General features: G+C 48.6%; 1 long non-coding RNA gene across 1 annotated transcript in view; it reads right to left on the bottom strand.

Moving 5' to 3' along the window:
* The window catches only part of LOC146397500 (uncharacterized), a 264,901-nt gene that overhangs the window by 113,273 nt on the left and 134,109 nt on the right, over nucleotides 1-17,519 (bottom strand). The window contains exon 3 of the long non-coding RNA XR_014822582.1: nucleotides 480-543. This is a non-coding gene — a long non-coding RNA (uncharacterized LOC146397500). The remainder of the gene's footprint in view (nucleotides 1-479; nucleotides 544-17,519) is intronic.

Here is a 17,519-nt window from a genome sequence, read left to right on the forward strand (position 1 = left end):
GCTCCTAGTCCAAGCTAACGAGGATGTGGTACCCATGCTGGCCCACACAGGGCACTGTACACACCTGCTCACCCACATACCCTCAGTCACCTGTACAGGTATATGCTTCACACACCACTCTGGATCCTTCAGGGATTTTTTCTTGAGGGGGAGGGTGTTTGTTTGTTTCTATTTTCTTTTGCTTTTCTATTTTCTTTTTTTTTTTTCTGGCCACGCCTGTGACATGCAGAAGTTCCCAGACCAGGAATTGAACCCACACCACATCAGCAACCCAAGCTGCTGCAGTGACAATGCTGGATCCTTAACCTGTGGCACCACAAGAGAACTCCCTTCAGGAATTTTTATCTGCATTGAGCAATCATTTTTAGTTGAGGCAAATGAAGCATTTGTCCTCTTCAGCCTCATCAGGGCCTGATTTTAGATGCTATTATTTCTTATGATACAGTAGATTGCATCACCAAAAATCCGAGTCTACTTACCTAATGTCGGCAGAGCCCATGCCACACTCACTTAAGAGCAATCTGTTTTTTTCTCCATCTGTGCCTGTAGGGGGAGAGCAAAAGGCCAAAGAACTAGTCACGGGTTTGGTGACTGAGAGTGTAGGAAGCAGCATTTGATCATAAGCTATTTATATATGTTACTAGCAGTAAGGAGCCCTTGACTGGCAGAGCCACAGCTATAGGCAGGAATTTCTCTGAGCCTCAGTCTCCTCGTCTAGAACATGATGAGGTTGTTTTCCCCAAAAGCCTAGAATTCAGATTTTTTACTAATTCTGTCATTTTCCCAGTTACTCAGATGTCAATACCTTGTGTATATGTGGGGAGAAAGATGAGGGATTTAAGATTAATGCACTAGGCACTGAGCTCACCATGACCCCACTGCAGCCCTTAGTTCACTTAATGTTCACAGAAGCCTGTATTCTTAGCTCCATTTCCTGCCACTGGAATTCAAGAGTTCAAGTGACACTCTCAGAGTCTTTCAGATGGTGGTAGATGGTGGTACCAGCCTTGACCTGTGTCTCTGAACTTGAACTCAACTGCCTCCCACCCCCACCCCTGTTCCACTCCCCTTTGAAGGATAGTGGGGAACCATATGATGCACATCAGCACCCAAAGTTTCCCGTGGGTCTTGTTTTACCTCCTGAAGTGAAAGCCCCTTAAGGGCTAGGGTCCTAAGGATGAAAATTCTCGCCTTAGCCCATGTATTAATTTCCTGTGATGTTGTGACAAAATGCCACAAAATTGATGGCTAAAAACCACACACATGTATTCTCTTATAGTTCTGGAGGTTAGAAGTCCAAAATTATTTCACCAGCCAAAACCCAGGCATTAGCAGGGCGAGTATCCCACCCTCCCACCCCATAGAGACTCTAGGGAGGATTCCTGCTGCCTTTTTCAGCCTCCCTGGCTGCAGTCCTTGGCTCATGGCCCCTTCCTCCATCTTCAAAGCCAGCATCTTCTCTTCTCTTTTTTTTTTTTTTTTTTTTTTAGGGCCGCATCCACAGCATTTGGAGGTTCCCACACTAGGGGTCGAATCAGAGCTGCAGCTGCTGGCCTATACCACAGCCACAACAACTCGGGATCTGAGCCACATCTGTGACCTACACCACAGCTTATGGCAATGCCAGATCCTTAATCCACTGAGCCCAGCCAGGGATTGAACCCGCATTACCACTGAGCCACAACGGGAACTTCCAAAGCCAGCATCTTCACTCTCTGACTCAGACCTGCCTCCCTCTGCTCCTGTCATGTGGCCTTCTCCTCTTTGTCCATAGCCAAGTCTCCCCCTCCTTTCTTCTTCCAAGGAAATTTGTGATGGCATATCGGGGCCGCCCAGAAAATCCAGGATTATCTCCCCATTATAAGATCCTAAACTTAATCATATCTGCAAAACCCCTTTCCATATAAGGTGACACTCATAGATTCCAGGGAAGGAGTTCCCGTTGTGGCTCAGTGGTTAACAAATCCGACTAAGAACTATGAGGTTGCAGGTTCGATCCCTGGCCTTGTTCAGCGGGTTAAGGATCCAGCGTTGCCGTGAGCTGTGGTGTAGGTTGCAGATGAGGCTCAGATCCCGCATTGCTGTGGCTCTGGCATAGGCTTGGCAGCTACAGCTCCGATTAGATCCCTAGCCTGGGAACCTCCATATGCCATGGGTGTGGCCCTAGAAAAGACAAAAAAAAAAAAAAAAAAAAAGAAAAGAAAGAAAAGAAAGATTCCAGGGAAGGGTCTTGGTATCTTTAGGGAGTTTCTGAAACCAAACAAAGCCACTCTAAAGAAGTAACCTGGAAAACTACTAAATAGTCAAGGCCACAGCCCAGCTAGTCTTAGGAGCACACTTTAAACCTGCATCAGGAGGCCACTGCCCAGGACACTTGTGAACCAGTAAAGGACAAAGACAGCCCTGACTCCCCAGCTGCCTTGTGCTGCCTGCCTGCTGTCCCTGGAGCTCAGCGCCCTCACATTTCAGGCCTTCTCTTCCTCTCCTCTACAGCAAAGGATTCTCTGGGGGAAATGGGTATCAGAAAATTTACTCTGCCACAGACTTGCAGCCTGAGCCTAGGTTTTAACAGTAGGATGAAAGGCCTTATCCTCTGCCGAAGGAATTTCCAACATCAAAGACCAACTGGGGCTTTCTTCTGCTGATGCAGGCAGGCAATAATGCCCTGTTAGCCTTTTTCCCCACCAAAGATATAGTCAACATTAAGCCAGAGACTTCGTTCCCCCAGAAAATGTGTTTTCCATCGCAGGCATCTTCAGCTGAGTAAAGATGCTGCTGAAGACTCCTCTTCCTCCTCCATCTTCTGTCACTAGCAACACCTGCTGTGCTTGCTTAACAAACCAGTGTGTCTGGGACTCTTGCTGCAGGAATGGCAGCTTTGGGGAGCCAGGGTACCAGGAATGGGCAAAGAGCAGGGTTGCAAAGACTCTGTGGTCCAAACCCGAAGGCAGGATTCTCCCTGTCTTACAGAGGCCCTGTCAGTGACCTTCTGCCTGCCTGTTGCCCTCATCCCTGGCCATGAAAGCAGAAGGAAACAAAGCTGTCCTGGTCCCTTGTCACTTCAAGGCACCCTTCCTCCTCCCAAATGGCTCTCAATCCATCCCTTGTCCATTATAACAGATCACAGAGATGCTGAGAGATAGGAAAATATTCCAAACTCAAAGAAAATAAGAACTAATTTGGGGCACCATAACAGGCCAGAGAAGGAGATATTTGGGGGCATAGAAGTCTCCCTGGTGACCCCGAAATCATACCAAGTAGCAATGATACACCCTCTTTGCCCACATCCTACCAGGCAAATACATTATACTTTGGGCCTTGTCTGGTTCTCACTAAAAGACAGTTTGAGGGATTCACTTCAATCAGGGTCCCCAACATGCACCCCTCTGGCCTCCAGCAGGTCACCCCTCCCCAGTGCAATGCTCTCTGTGCTTTGGGAGCCCCTCAAGAGTCAGATCTGATTAAGTGCAGCCACGCATGACCCCAGCGTATGAGTGCCTATGAAACTGACTTGAATTTTCCAACTCTACCATCAATCCCAAGGAGCTTGGCCAGCGCTGACTTAGGAACTCAAGCAGGTAACTTAATCTTCCTGAACCATACTTTTTTTTTTCTTATGTGGAAATTGGAAATAATGCCTCCTAAATTGTTGGGGAAATTCCATGAAGTACATATGTATAAGGCACAGCACAGTGACAATTTATCAGGAACTCAATAAATGCACCTATTCTTAACATCATTTATCCATAGTATTAATACAAACTCTCGCTGCTAGTTTATAGATTATGATCTCAGGTCAGAATCTATAGCTATCTGAGAACAAGAGTAATGGCCCACAGAACTCTCTCTCTTTTTATGTTTTGCTATTAAACATCTCCCAGCTCCTTGAATGGGGGAGCAATGTTTTACTTCACTCCTCCACACCCACAAATGTCAACCAAGCACTTGCTGTGTGCAGGAAACAACAATATGGGGGTATGCAGTGTGGCCACAAGGGAAGTCAAGCAGTCAAAGTGGGGTCAAGAAGCAACAGGTACTATGGAATAGATGGTCAACAGGGACCTGCTGAATAGCATGGGGAACTCTACCCAATACTCTGTAATAACTCGTGTGGGACAAGAATCTAAAAACAATGGATATGTGTATATGTATAAGTGAATCACTCTGTCACACAGCAGAAACGATCACAACATTATAAATCAACTATACTTCAATAAAACTTAAAAAAAAATTTAAAAATAGGATTTCCTGTCGTGGCTCAGCAGAAACGAACTGGACTACTATCCATGAGGATGAGGGTTTGATCCCTCACTCAATGGGTTAAGGATCTGGCGTCACGGTGAGTTGTGGTGTAGGCTGTAGATGTGGCTCAGATTCCCTGTTGTTGTGGCTGTGGTGTAGGTTGGCAGCTGCAGCTCTGATTCAACGCCTAGCCTGGGAATGTTCATATGCTGTGGGTGTGGCTGTAAAAAGCAAAATAAATAAATAGAATAACAGTAAAACAAAAATTTTCCACAACAACAACCAAAAAGCAATAAACAAAACAAAAAATAAAAACATTGACAATTGGGGAAAAAAAAAAGAAACAAACAAACAACAGGTACAGGAAAAGGTGGATCCCAGTCATGTTTCTCAGAAGAGCTTTCAGAATTCATAGAAGGTCATGCGTCAGAAGAGCTTTCAGAATTCATAGAAGGTCTTGGTCCTTGGGGCTGAGGCCCACGAAGGGGCTTTCTGGGAACTGGACCTTGAAGACAGTGTAGGATGTGAACACATGGAGAAGAGAAGAAGGGCGTCCAACACCAAGAGCTTGGTGCAAAGGGGACCCTTCCTCCATTTGTCCTCAGCTGCTTTGTGACAGCCACCAAGATGGCACACAGGGGCTGGAGGCCCAGTGAGCACCGAGGTTCTGTAAGTCTGCAATGTGTGGGCTGTGTGAGCAGCTCAACCTGCAAGCAGATTCGCCAGCCAGCCGGGGCAGAAACTGCTCCTACCGTCTAGGCTAGCTGAGGGAGGGAAGTGTCTTGGAATTGGCTTTCTGAAACAGATTTCCTCAATCCAAATTAGCTACAGTGGTGTAGTTAATCCCCTTGTTATGGGATTAGAACATATCACTATGTTGAGATTAGAGCCTGACAGACAGGCTGGAGGAGTTTGGATTCAACTCCAAGTTCCAAGCCCAGTGGCCCTGCCAACAGGCTCAGTGGGCTTTGGTTGGAACAATGGCGCCACCTTGTGGCCATAAGAATCTCTATTTAGAAGAGTCTTTTAGGAGGGCATGTTCTGTGCGTGCTGAGGCTATACAAGAAATACAATAGCAATGTAGGCTAACTCCTCCCTCAAAAGGTTTGCAGGCTGGTCCTGCAACTAGTCCATCAACTATGGTGCCCGGAGACTACCTTTCTGAACACAGAGCTGACGCTGAAGTGGGTGTGTGCCGAGTGGGATTTTAGAGATTATAAGATGAACTTGTAAGTCCCTTTCACAGTTGACTAAACCTATTCCTGCACTTACACATTCATCAGCACATATTTACCATTTGCTTCCATGAACCAGACACTATGCTTAGGGCTGGGACATAGAAATATTTAAGGACCAGCCCCTACCTTCCATGCATGACCAGAGACCAAGTTCATTGTTCCCATTATTCCCTACGCAGACTTCAGAGCCCTATTCCAGTCTGGCAGAGCCCTACATCATCCTCCATCTCTGCCCTGCTCACCACTAGTCCTTAGACACCTGTGCCTGGTCCTGCCACCACCTTCTTTATTGGCGGCTCGACCCGCAGGAAATGTCTTCCCTCGCTCCTCAATGATGGCTGCTTCCGGAAGCTCTGGGCAGGAAAAGCTGAGCCAGCAAGTACTGTGCTGTCACAGAAAGGCGACTTCCAACAGTAGATACCTATGGGAGTGGCTACAAAGGGTGGACAGACAAGAACGAACCTGGGAAAATAGAGACACCCCCTCCCAGGGGCGGGGCTTTCCATGACCAGAGGTCTCAGTTCCACCCAGGCACTTAGGAAAGGGGTGAGAGAATTTGCATCCAGCAGCTACTCAGCACAAGACAATGGAGAAGGTGCTTCTCTCTGAAACTTGAGAGGGTAGGAAAGGGGTGAGGAGAGCTCTGCCGATGGTGAGAGGTGAGGCACACGTGGAAATGTCCCTGCGTGTGATCACCACACATATTGTAAGACTGGGAGTGAGTGATGTCAGGCCTTAGACCATCTGGATCACAGGCTGGAAACCCACCTCTCCCCACCTCCAAGTCCTTGAGGAAGGCCGCGACGTTACGTTGTGTGAATACTTAGGCTCAGGGTGTTACCTAAAAAAAGAAGTGTGTTTCCACATCTGGATCAAAGCTTGATCACATGGAGAAAATAGCTGCAGGAGAAAGAACTCGGGCCCAGCAACCTGGGTACCAAGGAGACCCAGAAATTCCCAACCCCTGGAGGAAGGCTGTGAGCCTCCATAAGACATGTGTGGGTTAGAAACCCATCTGAGGTCCTAGTGCCCAGGAAGCCCATCTGGTCCACCCTTGCATCTCTGCATCCTGTCTCATTAGAGGCCCATTTTCTTTGTTTTCTCCTTGCGAACAACTGCTCTCGCATTGTGTTGCCGTGGGGATGATGCTGTCAGAATGTGCTATGAAATAAAGGTTTTAGAACCAGAAACACGAATGCCCATCCCAGTCCCCCTTCTTCCTACCTATGTGACCTTTACAAATTCTCCAACCTTGGTGAGCCTCAATGACACAGCTCTAAGGTGAGTGGGACTGCTGGGCGCCGGGAGCTGAGAGATTATGAATGGAAACAATGGCTTTGAGGAGCAGCAGCTTCATTCAGTGTGGCCAGGAGTTCCTAGTTTGCTGTGAAAGTTACCTAGCAAGGAGTTAGTTCAAGGAGGGAGAGGCAACCACGTTTGCGGGGAAGGGTGACCACACCCTCACCGAAGACTAAATCGACAGCACAAGCTTCCAGAATGAGGTGACAAGAACCTGGGACTTAGGTCAAGCTACAGCTTCCCATGGAATCAGAACCCCTTCTTCCTAAGCAGTTATTTAGGAATTTCATTGTCAGAGCTTGAATTCCAACATGGCAGGAGTCGCTGAGCTTCTTATCCACTTGTGGAGTGACCCTAGGCTCTTGCTATCAATAGAACGGACACTTCTTAGATTGTCTTCCTACTCTTGCTTTTCTAGGAATCGACCCCGTCCCACTCCATCCACTGGGTTGTCATAGAAGCTCCCCAGGAAAATGCCCCCATCCACTGCTTGCCACGGGTGGTCCAGGGAAGGGTACTGCATTCAGGAAAGGAGTCAGACTCTCTCTGGGTGGCTGGTGTGTAGCTTGTAAATTGGGGAGTTGGTAGTGATGACCAGGTCACCACCATGAGAACTGGGGAACAGAGAAGGCTGGACAACAGCAAGACAGAGGACAAGGAGAGGCGACTGAAGAAGGAAGATGGAATAAAGACAGGTTGGGATGAGACTCAGGCCAGCTTTCCTCCAGCTTCCCAGCTTAATCTCTGAGGTTGGATTCAGCAACACACCCCAAAATGCTTCCAACCAAGTCCTTTTTCGCTTGAAGTAGATGGAGTGGAGTTTCCAGAGCTGATGGCCAGACCAAAGTTTCATCTGGGGAAGAAGAAGGATATTGAGGCTGAATGCAGGTCCCCCTAAATGATGAACAAATTGCCTCCAAGCTCGGCAACATGGGCAAACCTCCTTTGCGACGGTCACCCTCGGGGACCGATGCTTCCCAGGATAATTGCGCTCAAGCGCAGCAGTAATATTTTACTATGTAAAGGGCTGCTTGGGGAGACTTCCTGCCACAATGCCCACAGTTCCCATCACAGGAGCAAAACGGAAAAGGAGTCAGTCATTCCACATGAAAAACAGGGACGTTAAAAAATGGGAACATTGTCACTCAGTCTGAATCACAAGCTGTGACTAAAGCCCCCAGATGTTTTTCCCACTTGTGTGAGTACATTTGCATTTTAGCCCAACGCGAAGCCTATATGATAGAACATCTGGAGCATTCTGCTTTGAACCTAAGGCCAAAGAGGTCAGGAAAGTAGAGTACTTAGGCCTAAGTTCAAGCAAATTTTGGTCTTTTATTCAGGAAACAATCACAGCACCTCCTTACAACCTGAACTCAGAACTAGGTCTACATAATCAGGGAAACGGAGCTATAGCTGGTGTCTATTGTCACTGTCCTGCTGGTGTGTGATGAGCAGCATGTGGAAGGAAGCCAGACATCTCTGGAAAAGGCAAGTTTCTCTCTCCAGCCCACTGCTGCTATGACCAGGGCTGGATTCACCAGCTGCTTCCATCAAAACAGGCACTGAGCCCCCAGGACTAGGGGCTGAATTATTAAGCGAGACCTGGTCCCTGCCTTCAAGGAATTCGCCAGCTCATCAAGGCTGATCCCCAAGGAAAGAGACAATTCACTTTAACTGAGAGGCAGTGGGAGGCCTGGCTGAAAAGGGGTGGGAGGGGCTGGCAGAAAAGGCCCCAAGGCTGGGCAGGGTTAGTCTTCAGAAGAGGCTGAACCAGGCCTGAGCAGGGCACAGATGTGAGCCTGGCTCACTGGATGAAGCTCTTCACCTGCCCAGGCTCCCCTGGAGGTGAGTGGTGACCTCTGCCCAACACCCACAAGGCCCAGGAACTGAGGAGCCTTCCTGCCTTGGGAGAAGGAGGTGCCCCAGCTGGCAGGCGGGCTTGAAACAGGAGAAGCACATGGTAGCCTTAGTGGCCTGAAGTGCTTCCAGAGGTGGCTCTGGCCAGCTGAAGGGGGAACTAAGGAGGAGGTTAGAGAGTGTTAGGCCAGTGTTCAGGTAAGAGGAAGGGAGTGGCCAGGGAAGGCCTCCATGGCTTTGGCCTCTCTGTGGCAGGTGCCATTGCTGACCCCAATCTGGGGCCTCTGCTGAACTCAGAGATGGCTGGATCACCACTTCCCTAGGCATCAGGGCATCTTCCTTGAATCCGTTTCTTCTTTTGTACTCTTTCCCCCCATTTCATCAGCAATTCCTTTCTCCTCTCCCTCCAAAATATAGCCCGCCTCTCAGGCCTGTCCCTGCTCACTGCCACCACCCCAGTCCAGGCCACCACCAGCTCTCACATGGACAACTGTGACAGAGAGATGCTGTATTCCATTACGAACCAGATCACAATGGCCCCTCCTCAAGCCCCTGAAAAGAATTTTCTTCCCACTTGCAGTAAGCCTAAGCTCTTTTCTGTGGCCCATGGGATATCAGCCCAGTCCTCTAGCCTCACCAAAGACCACCCTGTCATGCTCACCAGGCCCAGCCCCATCGCCTCCCTTTCTGCACGCACCTTTGCCCTAACTCTTCCTAACCCCCTCTTGGCTTCTTTCCACAAGGTCACTTTTCCTCTCTGGGTTTCTGAACTGGCGTCTGTAGGGAAAAGCCTGTCAGTGAGTCTTAATCAGGCACAACTGAGTGCTGACCTTGCCTTAGAGACCAATGAGGCTCAAAAGAGAAGCCTGCCCACCGAGCTTGAGGAATTCACACCCCAATGAAGCCATGCTTGTTGCCCAACAGAGGAAGAGGCTATCACTGTGTACCTTTGGCTGGAAATCTATTCCCATCTGGACAGGCAGAGCTGATGGCCTGCCCAGGCTCCCCTGGAGGTGAGTGGTGTCCTCTGCCCAACACCCACAAGGCCCAGGAACTTGAGGGATATTGGCAGATGCATGGAATTGTTCATTTGGCAAATGTGCATCAAGCGTCCTTTGTGAGACAGACTTTGTTCTAGGAATACAGTCATGAAGAGCATGAATGTACAAGTCTTCCCTCTTATGGGGCCTTTGGTACAGCAGGGGCTGGAGAGCAGACACTAAAGGAATAATGAGATTGTGTGAAAACCATTAGGCATTGTGCTGGCTTCCTGAGGCAGTAACATTGGATAAGAAGCACATTCCAAGCAGAAGGAAGAGTGAGGCCACGCATGTGGCCCTAAAAAGCAAAATAAATAAATAAATAGGTTTCACTGGGCTAAAATCAAGGTGTCAGTAAGGCCACATTCCCTCAGGGGCTCTAGGAGGAATCCTTTTCCTTGCCTTTTCCAGCTCCTAAAGGCCCCCTGCATTCCTCGGCTCATGGTCCCTTTGTCCATCTTCAAAGCCAGCAGCCAAACATCTTCCCTGTAATCTCTATCTCTGTCTCTCTGTCTCTCTCCTCTCTTTTTCTCTCTCCCTCTCTGTCTCTTTCACCCCTGCTTCCATCATCACATCTCCCTCTCTGACTCTACCTCCCCCTCAAAAGGATGCTTGTGATTCCTTCGGGCTCACCTAGAAAACCCAAGATAATCTCCCCAACTCAAGGTTCATAACTTAATCACACCTGCCGTGTGATTAAGTGACACATACAAAGATTCCCAGGATTAGGATATGGATTCTTTGGAGTGTCATTACTCTGTCTACTGCAATGGCTGAGATTACACAGCTACCAGGACAAATATTTCCAGGATTCAAACCCCAGTATTGGCCTCAGAGTCCATATTTATGGTTTTGTTTTGTTTTTCTCCACTTCTCCACTCTATCTTCTAATATAGGTGCATATGTTGATAGAAAGAACTAGTCGTTTGAAAGCATTAGAAAATAGCAAGCCATGATATGCAGGTGGAAAAAGGACTCATGCAATTGCGCTTCCCTCGGCCGTGGAGACCTCCATGTCCCCTGCAGACAGCCCCAGCAAACATGAGGGAGACCCTGACACTCTCACCCAGACAGAGCATCAGGCATGCAGCCACAGCCAGGGCCCAGGAAGCCCCGTGCTAAGTCACCTAGCCTGCACATGCAGACATCTCAGTAAAGGCCGGGTTTTCTCCTGCAAGGACAACCTTGGCAATGTTGAACTGTTATTCCTGGGCAGATAGATAAATAGATAGGTGATTCTTATTAGCAAGAAGGATAACCTACACAGAGTTTCTCCAGAAAGACATTAAGATAATCCAGCAGTGGCAATCCACTGCCAGCCCAAAGCCATCCTTCTTGAGAAGCTTTTATAAATCAAATACAGACGACTCCAGAATCCCTCAAGTGCCTGTTCTGTGATGTGACAGTTAATGCTGGCCCTGGCACAATCCACTGCGTGGGGGTTGATAAGTCACAGCGTTTCGCTCTCTCCTTGATTCCAGCTCATTCCACCTCAAGCCCTGAGACCAGAGTCCCTCCAGGAGGCTATGATCACACACCAGGAGCACAGGCCCTGCTGCTCCCTCCTTGTGGGGCCCACACAGTGTGCAAGTGTCCAGCCTCAGCAAGAGCAGGATGTAGCAGTTCCTGTCCCTGGATTGTGGCCATGGCCATGGCCATGCTGTGGTCATGGAGCAGCTGAGGGGCCGCTCCAGAGTCCAGGGAGGCCAGGACCCCACCTCAGCAAGCCAGGCAGGGCACAGGACTGAGACACAAAGGCTGATGGGACCAAGGTGGCAGGGGGTCTAGGGGAGGAAGGAGGAAGGAGCTGGAGTCATTCCTGGCGGGCTGAGAGGCTCTTTACAGAATTCAGAGGCCCCAGGCTTAGGCAGTTCAGGAGCATTGAAAAGAGCCCCCTGGAGCAGTGTCAGTGCCTCCCCCTAGCCCAGCCCCATGCTCCCTTTCAGGATAGCGCTGCCTGTCATGTTGGCATTGGGACGGCATCCACGGGCCGCCCGCCACCCCCACCCCATCCCAATATGAGTCCACATGGGCACAGTTGGGCTTGCACACACTCCCTGGCTCCCCCTCCCTCATGCAGCTCTGCCTTCTTCCAGCTGCACTTCCGGCCACCCCTGACTTCATTTCTCTTGCCTACCCATTGCTCTGGGAGATGTGGTCCGAGTCTGAGCCTGCCTCAGACCCCTGCTGGAGGGCGGGAGACAGGCAGGGGTCTTCACGCCTGCAAGTCAGCAGGCAGGGTGGCAGGTATGTGTGTGCCTGCAGCCCTAGGACAGCCTGCCAGGGCTCTGGAGCGTTGCCTGTGGCAGAGGCATAACTGATGGGGACCACTGCTCAAGGAACAATTTATCAACTTACTGATTTTTTTCTTTAACTTGAAAAAAAGCTCCCTTTCCTTCAAAAAAGAAGAAGCACCTTTAAAAACTATTTAGAAATGTATCTTAACACTTTCGTTTGTCTTCCCCCCAAGGTAAAGCATTAAGGTACATTTTTAAAAAAAAATGTGTGCATTCATTGAGAGTTTGGATTAGGCCCTACTTTGTGCCCCAGCAAGCAGCTGGTGAGTGGATCTTAGATTGATTTATGAACAGAAAGAGGGGGAAAAGAAAGATGGGAAAGAGGGAGGGAAGGAAGGGAAGATAGAAACATCGGATGGATGGATGGATGGATGGATGGATGGATGGATGGATGGATGTTCAGCCTGCCCCTCCCTGATCCTTCTGTTTTGACCATTTCTGGCTACCCCCGCTGCTTGTCTCTCCTGCAGTGGACAGGAGAGATCCCTGTTGTCACGGAACTTCCAGTCCAGATGGCAGGGAGACATACTAACTGAATAAACCTCAGCCTGGCCTGTGCTGCCTTGCACAGGGCAGACAGTGGTCACAGTAGGGGTGGAGCGAGGAGGCTCTGGAGCCCACGGTCTGTCTGCAGAGATAACTTCAGACTTGAGAGCTGAGTGATGAGGAGGAGCCCTGAGTGCAGATACAGGGGACAGGTAGCGGGGAATGGGGCTTGGGCGGGGGTGGAACAGATGGAGGCCAGAGCAGTGGAGGGCCACGAGGGAAGAGGAGAGAGGAGGAGGAAAGTGGGTAGGGACCTAATCAAATACCTACTTGGACATGTTTCTGATACACTAATGTCTACCCCATACTGAGTGTTTGTCAGGGGCCCAACCCTTTGTTAAGTCCTTTGCCTAAGTTATATTATTTAATCATCATAACAACTCCCAAGATGGAGCTTATGAACCTATTTACCAGCTACTAACAAGGATGACACATAGTGAATGTCTCTCATGGGCCAGGTCCTGGGCTGAATGCTTTAAGTACCGCATCTCATTGATTCCTCATGACAATCTTAGTTCTCCCATTGCGCAAGTCAGAAAAACGAGACTTGGAGCACTCGAGAGCCTTGTTCAGGGTCCCACTGGCGCCAAGCTTAAGACTGTATGCACCACAGGGGTTCTCCCTTCCTGTCTGTGTACCTTTGATATTAGACTTTGGGAAATGACAGGCATGATTCCCACTGGGGATGTGCAAAGATTCGTCCTTCCACCTGAGCTCTTCTGGGGCCCTGAGAAGCCTGTGGTGGGGAAGCTGTAGCAGTGGCTTCCAGCCCTCACAGCGCATCTCCAGAGATTCCCTCCAATCTGCTGCCACCTATAAAGCCTTCGCCACACTTGAGGAAGCTTCCACCTCCGAAGCAAACCTCCAGAGCTGCTCCATTTTCATTCTTCCTTGTCACAGCCCAGACTAAGCCCAATCGACTTTAAAGCGATTTGCCTCCCAGAACTTTTCCAGTCCTCTTCGACAGGGTTCAGGCCCATAGATCATTTGAAATGTTTTTATAACACAAAAAATCCAATCCGTTATAGCAGGCAATCAGCAGTCGTAAAATAATTACCCTTAACTAAAGAGGAACCCAAGTAAGATCAAGGGAAATCTGATTAATGGGTGGTAAAGACCAATGTTCTTTAAATAATTCCTTAAAATAAATTTCAATGAAATAATCTCTCCATGAAGATATTTCTTTAGGGCCTTAAGATAAATAGACTTTTTTTTTTTTTTCAAAGCACCTCATGACTAAATTACATAGCATTTTGGGGAGGTTCTGGTTATTTTTCTTAAGTAGAAAATTCTCTGTGTGCTTCTATTTTCCCTCCAGGCCATCACAGAAAGAGAATAAAATTTTATTTCCCCCCTGCAATTATGTAGTTGTATTATTTTTGTAATAGGCTTACCAAGAACAAGCTCCCTAAATACAACCCTTTAATTGAGGTTCACAGGGTTGAAATTGAGAGATAAATCCTCTTTGCTTCTTATTGGACCTTTTTTTAAGGTCATTGTTGATGACAATTTAGAAAACTCAATTCCTCTTCAGATGCCCAGGTTTCTAAGACACACCTGGTAGAAATGTGGCCAGGGCCAAGGTGGTGCGTGAGTGAAATTAGGAGCTGGAAAGGCCCAATTCCCACCCTGCCCTGGCACCTACTGGCCTCATACCTTGAGCTCTGAAGTCATATAACATAGGATTTGGGCACCTTTAAAATGGGGCAGTTAAGGGATCTCATCCAGTAGTTCCCTTTGTGGCTCAGAGGTTGACAAACCCAACTAGGATCCATAAGGATGCGGGTTCAATCCCTGGCCTCACTCAGTGGGTTAAGGATCCGGCATTGCCGTGAACTGTGGTGTAGGTCACAGATGCAGCTTGCATCCCGAGTTGCTGTGGCTGTGGCTGTGGCTGGGAGTTGCAGCTCCGATTGGACCACTAGCCGGGGAACCTCCCTAAAAACTAAAAAAAAAGAGGGATTCTTGTCCAGCTAATGAGAGCAAGGAGCTGAGGATGATCAAAGGACCCTTCCAAGGTGCAAAGAATGAGGGTCAGTCAAAGGAACAGAATGTAGAAACAGCAGGAGAGGAAAATTGAGACCCAGCTGGCTTTTCCCTTCTGTCTTAATTTAGGCTGCTCTAACAAAATACCGTGCACTGGGTGGCTTAAACAACAGACACTTTTTTCTCACAGTTCTGGAGGCTGTTAAGTCCAAGATCAAGATGCCAGCAGATTTGGTTCCTGGTGAGAACCCTCTTCCTGGCTTGCAGATGGCACCTTCTTGCTGTGCCCTCACATGGCAGAGAGTGCAAGGGTTCTGGTCTCTCTTCCTCTTCTCAGAATCCAAGCATGGGGGCCCACCCTCATATGTTCATCTAAATCCAATTACCTCCCAAAGACCCCACCTCTAAATACCATCACATTGGGTATTAGAACTCCAACATATGAGTTTGGGGAAATGCAAAACTTTCAGTCTTAACACCTTCTCTTTATCTCCCCATAGAGGGCTAATAACCTCCACAAAAGGACTCAGGCGCTATACCCCAGAGTCTCACTGAATCCAACGAAAACACACAGAAATAAAAAGCACGTCTCACAGAGTTTATTGGTACAGTGGGGAAAGTACAATCTAGAATCACAAGACTAGCTCAGAGACCTGCTAGCTTGCTCTATGCTTTGGGATAGGTCTCCTCATTTGAGCCTACTATCTCACCTGCAATATGAGAATAGTCATACTTACTCTATAGGGTATCCATGAGGATTTAATAAGTTAGTTCACACAAAGTGCCTAGAACAGGACCTGGCACATGATAAGTGGTAGATACATGTTTTCATTACATCAAGGTTGTGAGTGAGTTACACAACTCTTGGTGATGAATCAACACAAAAAGTGAGAAGCCAGTGGCCAAGGCTGGCCCAATCCCTGCCTCTCAGAAGGGCAATATCTGGAGAACATTGGCCCAGAGGGCCAAGCTTGCCACCTGTCTTAGTTTTGAGGCCCCAAAAGCAGACTCTGAGCCAAGCACTGGAGGACAAGCCATCTACATAGGAAATACAAGGAACAGGGGTAGCAGAGAGGGCTAGTTGTCATGGGAGGTGAAGGCAATGAGTAAAGGCACCTTATTAAGCCAACTACCACACAAAAGACTAAAGTTTAACCTCATGGGAAAACCCTGAGAAACGATGAAAAAATATGGCTCAGAATTATCCTGGTCAAAGCTCCTGGGGGCTGGGAGACTGTTGCCTGAAACATCTACCAGCCAGTGGTTAAGGGCTGACCCTAAGGGAAAGTTAATTCATAGGCACATCCAGCCAGTGGTGCACAGGGACAAAGTGGGTTCCAGTAGCCCAGGGGCGACCACAACACAAAAAGAGATGCTGGCTCCTGGATGTCAGGCTGGCACAGGTGGAAATGGTGAAAGCATCTGAGGGGATATGAGCAGAGCACACACCATAGCTACACTCATCAAACTTTTATGGGCTCCCTCAATGGGATTACAGTTCTGATGGAACTTTCATAAGGTACAAATGTCATTCTTAACTCTCAGCTCCCACCCCTCCCTTCCACTTCCCTTGAGACCCATGTGGTTGAATTCTATCTGTTTTCTTGCGATGGCACTCGCTCTGCCCCAGGAACATGTACTGCCCAGAGCACTCCGTGTGAGAGCAACAGGGCTTTCCATCAGTACAGGGGAGCTCTGCACTGCACGGATGTGCTGATACACTGATGCTGGGCCTGGCGTGTTCAATGTCATATTCCTTACAGTGCCAGTTGGGGGAGGTGGGAAAAGGGGCTGAGCAAGTAGAGAGAAGGAAACATATTTGCTGTGCATCTACTATGTGCCAGCCCTTGTGCTGGGCCCCTACATCTGGTGGAATCTGCAGCCAGCCCTGCAAGTAGCAGTGAAGGGATGGCCTTCCTCCTGACCTTTGCCAGCCCTAGGAGCCAGCCAACCTGAAGGGTGACAGCTGATTCATCTCGGTGCTGTTCTGACTTGAGTTTGCCTGCTTACAAATGAGTCTGAATAGTAATTCATGTTTATTGTTCCCCAGCCTTCCAGCCGGTACATCATCACCCTTCTCCATATGCACATACCATTCCTCGCCTATTGATAACATCGTTCTCCTGGGAAAGCTGACTTCTGATCCCAGATGCAGTTTTGAGGAGCCAGCTGTGTTCTAGTCCTCTCGTGCTCACAAAAGAACCAAAGTCAGAGGACAGCAAACAGGGAGTCAAGGCAGTAGTTTCTCCAATGCCCTTGGGATTGATCCCCTGCCACTCGACTCTGAACTTGAAGAAGAGGGAAGCCAAAGGCAGGTCTGTGCTTATTCTCCACTTACGACCACACCCTGTCCACTCTCCGCCCTTCCTTGTGCTGGAGGCTGACTGTTAGTTACTGTGCAGCTGCTCTTTGCTCTCAGGCTCCTAGGGAGTTTGGGGGGAAGAGGGTCTGTCCAGTGAGAGGCACCATCATGAGAAAAGACAGGAGAACAGAGCTGAAGGAATTTTTCCATCTCGCTCTATACAATTCCCTAGTGCTGCCATAACAAATTTCCAGAGACTTGGGTGGCTTAAAACAGCAAACCAGAAGTTTCCATCATGGCTCAGTGGTAATGCACCAACTAGTATCCATGAGGATGCAGGTTCAATCCCTGGTCTCGCCCAGTGGGTTAAGGATCTAGAGTTGCCATGAGCTGTGGTATAGGTTTCAGACAGCTTGGATCTGGCATTGCTGTGGCTTCCACATGCTGCAGGTGCAGCTCTTAAAAAACAAACAAACAAACAAACAAAAAACATATCTGTCACAGATTTTCTGGGGGATGGATGTCTAAAAATCAAAATGTCAACAGGGTTGTTTCCACTGGAGGCTCCGGGGAGTTCATATTCTGTGCTTCTTTCCCAGATTCTGTTGGCTTGTCAGCAGTTCTTAGGGTTCTTCAGCTTGTAGATGCATCAATCTACTCTCTGTCTCTACCCTCACCTGGCATTATCCTGTCTCCTTCTGCATGTCTATGT

The sequence above is a fragment of the Sus scrofa genome, chromosome 13 (genome assembly GCF_054392235.1).
Source record: "Sus scrofa isolate SSC_HxYL_T2T_F1_AM1 chromosome 13, Sscrofa_HxYL_maternal_Yorkshire_Landrace_v2.0, whole genome shotgun sequence".
Classification (NCBI taxonomy): Eukaryota; Metazoa; Chordata; class Mammalia; order Artiodactyla; family Suidae; genus Sus; species Sus scrofa.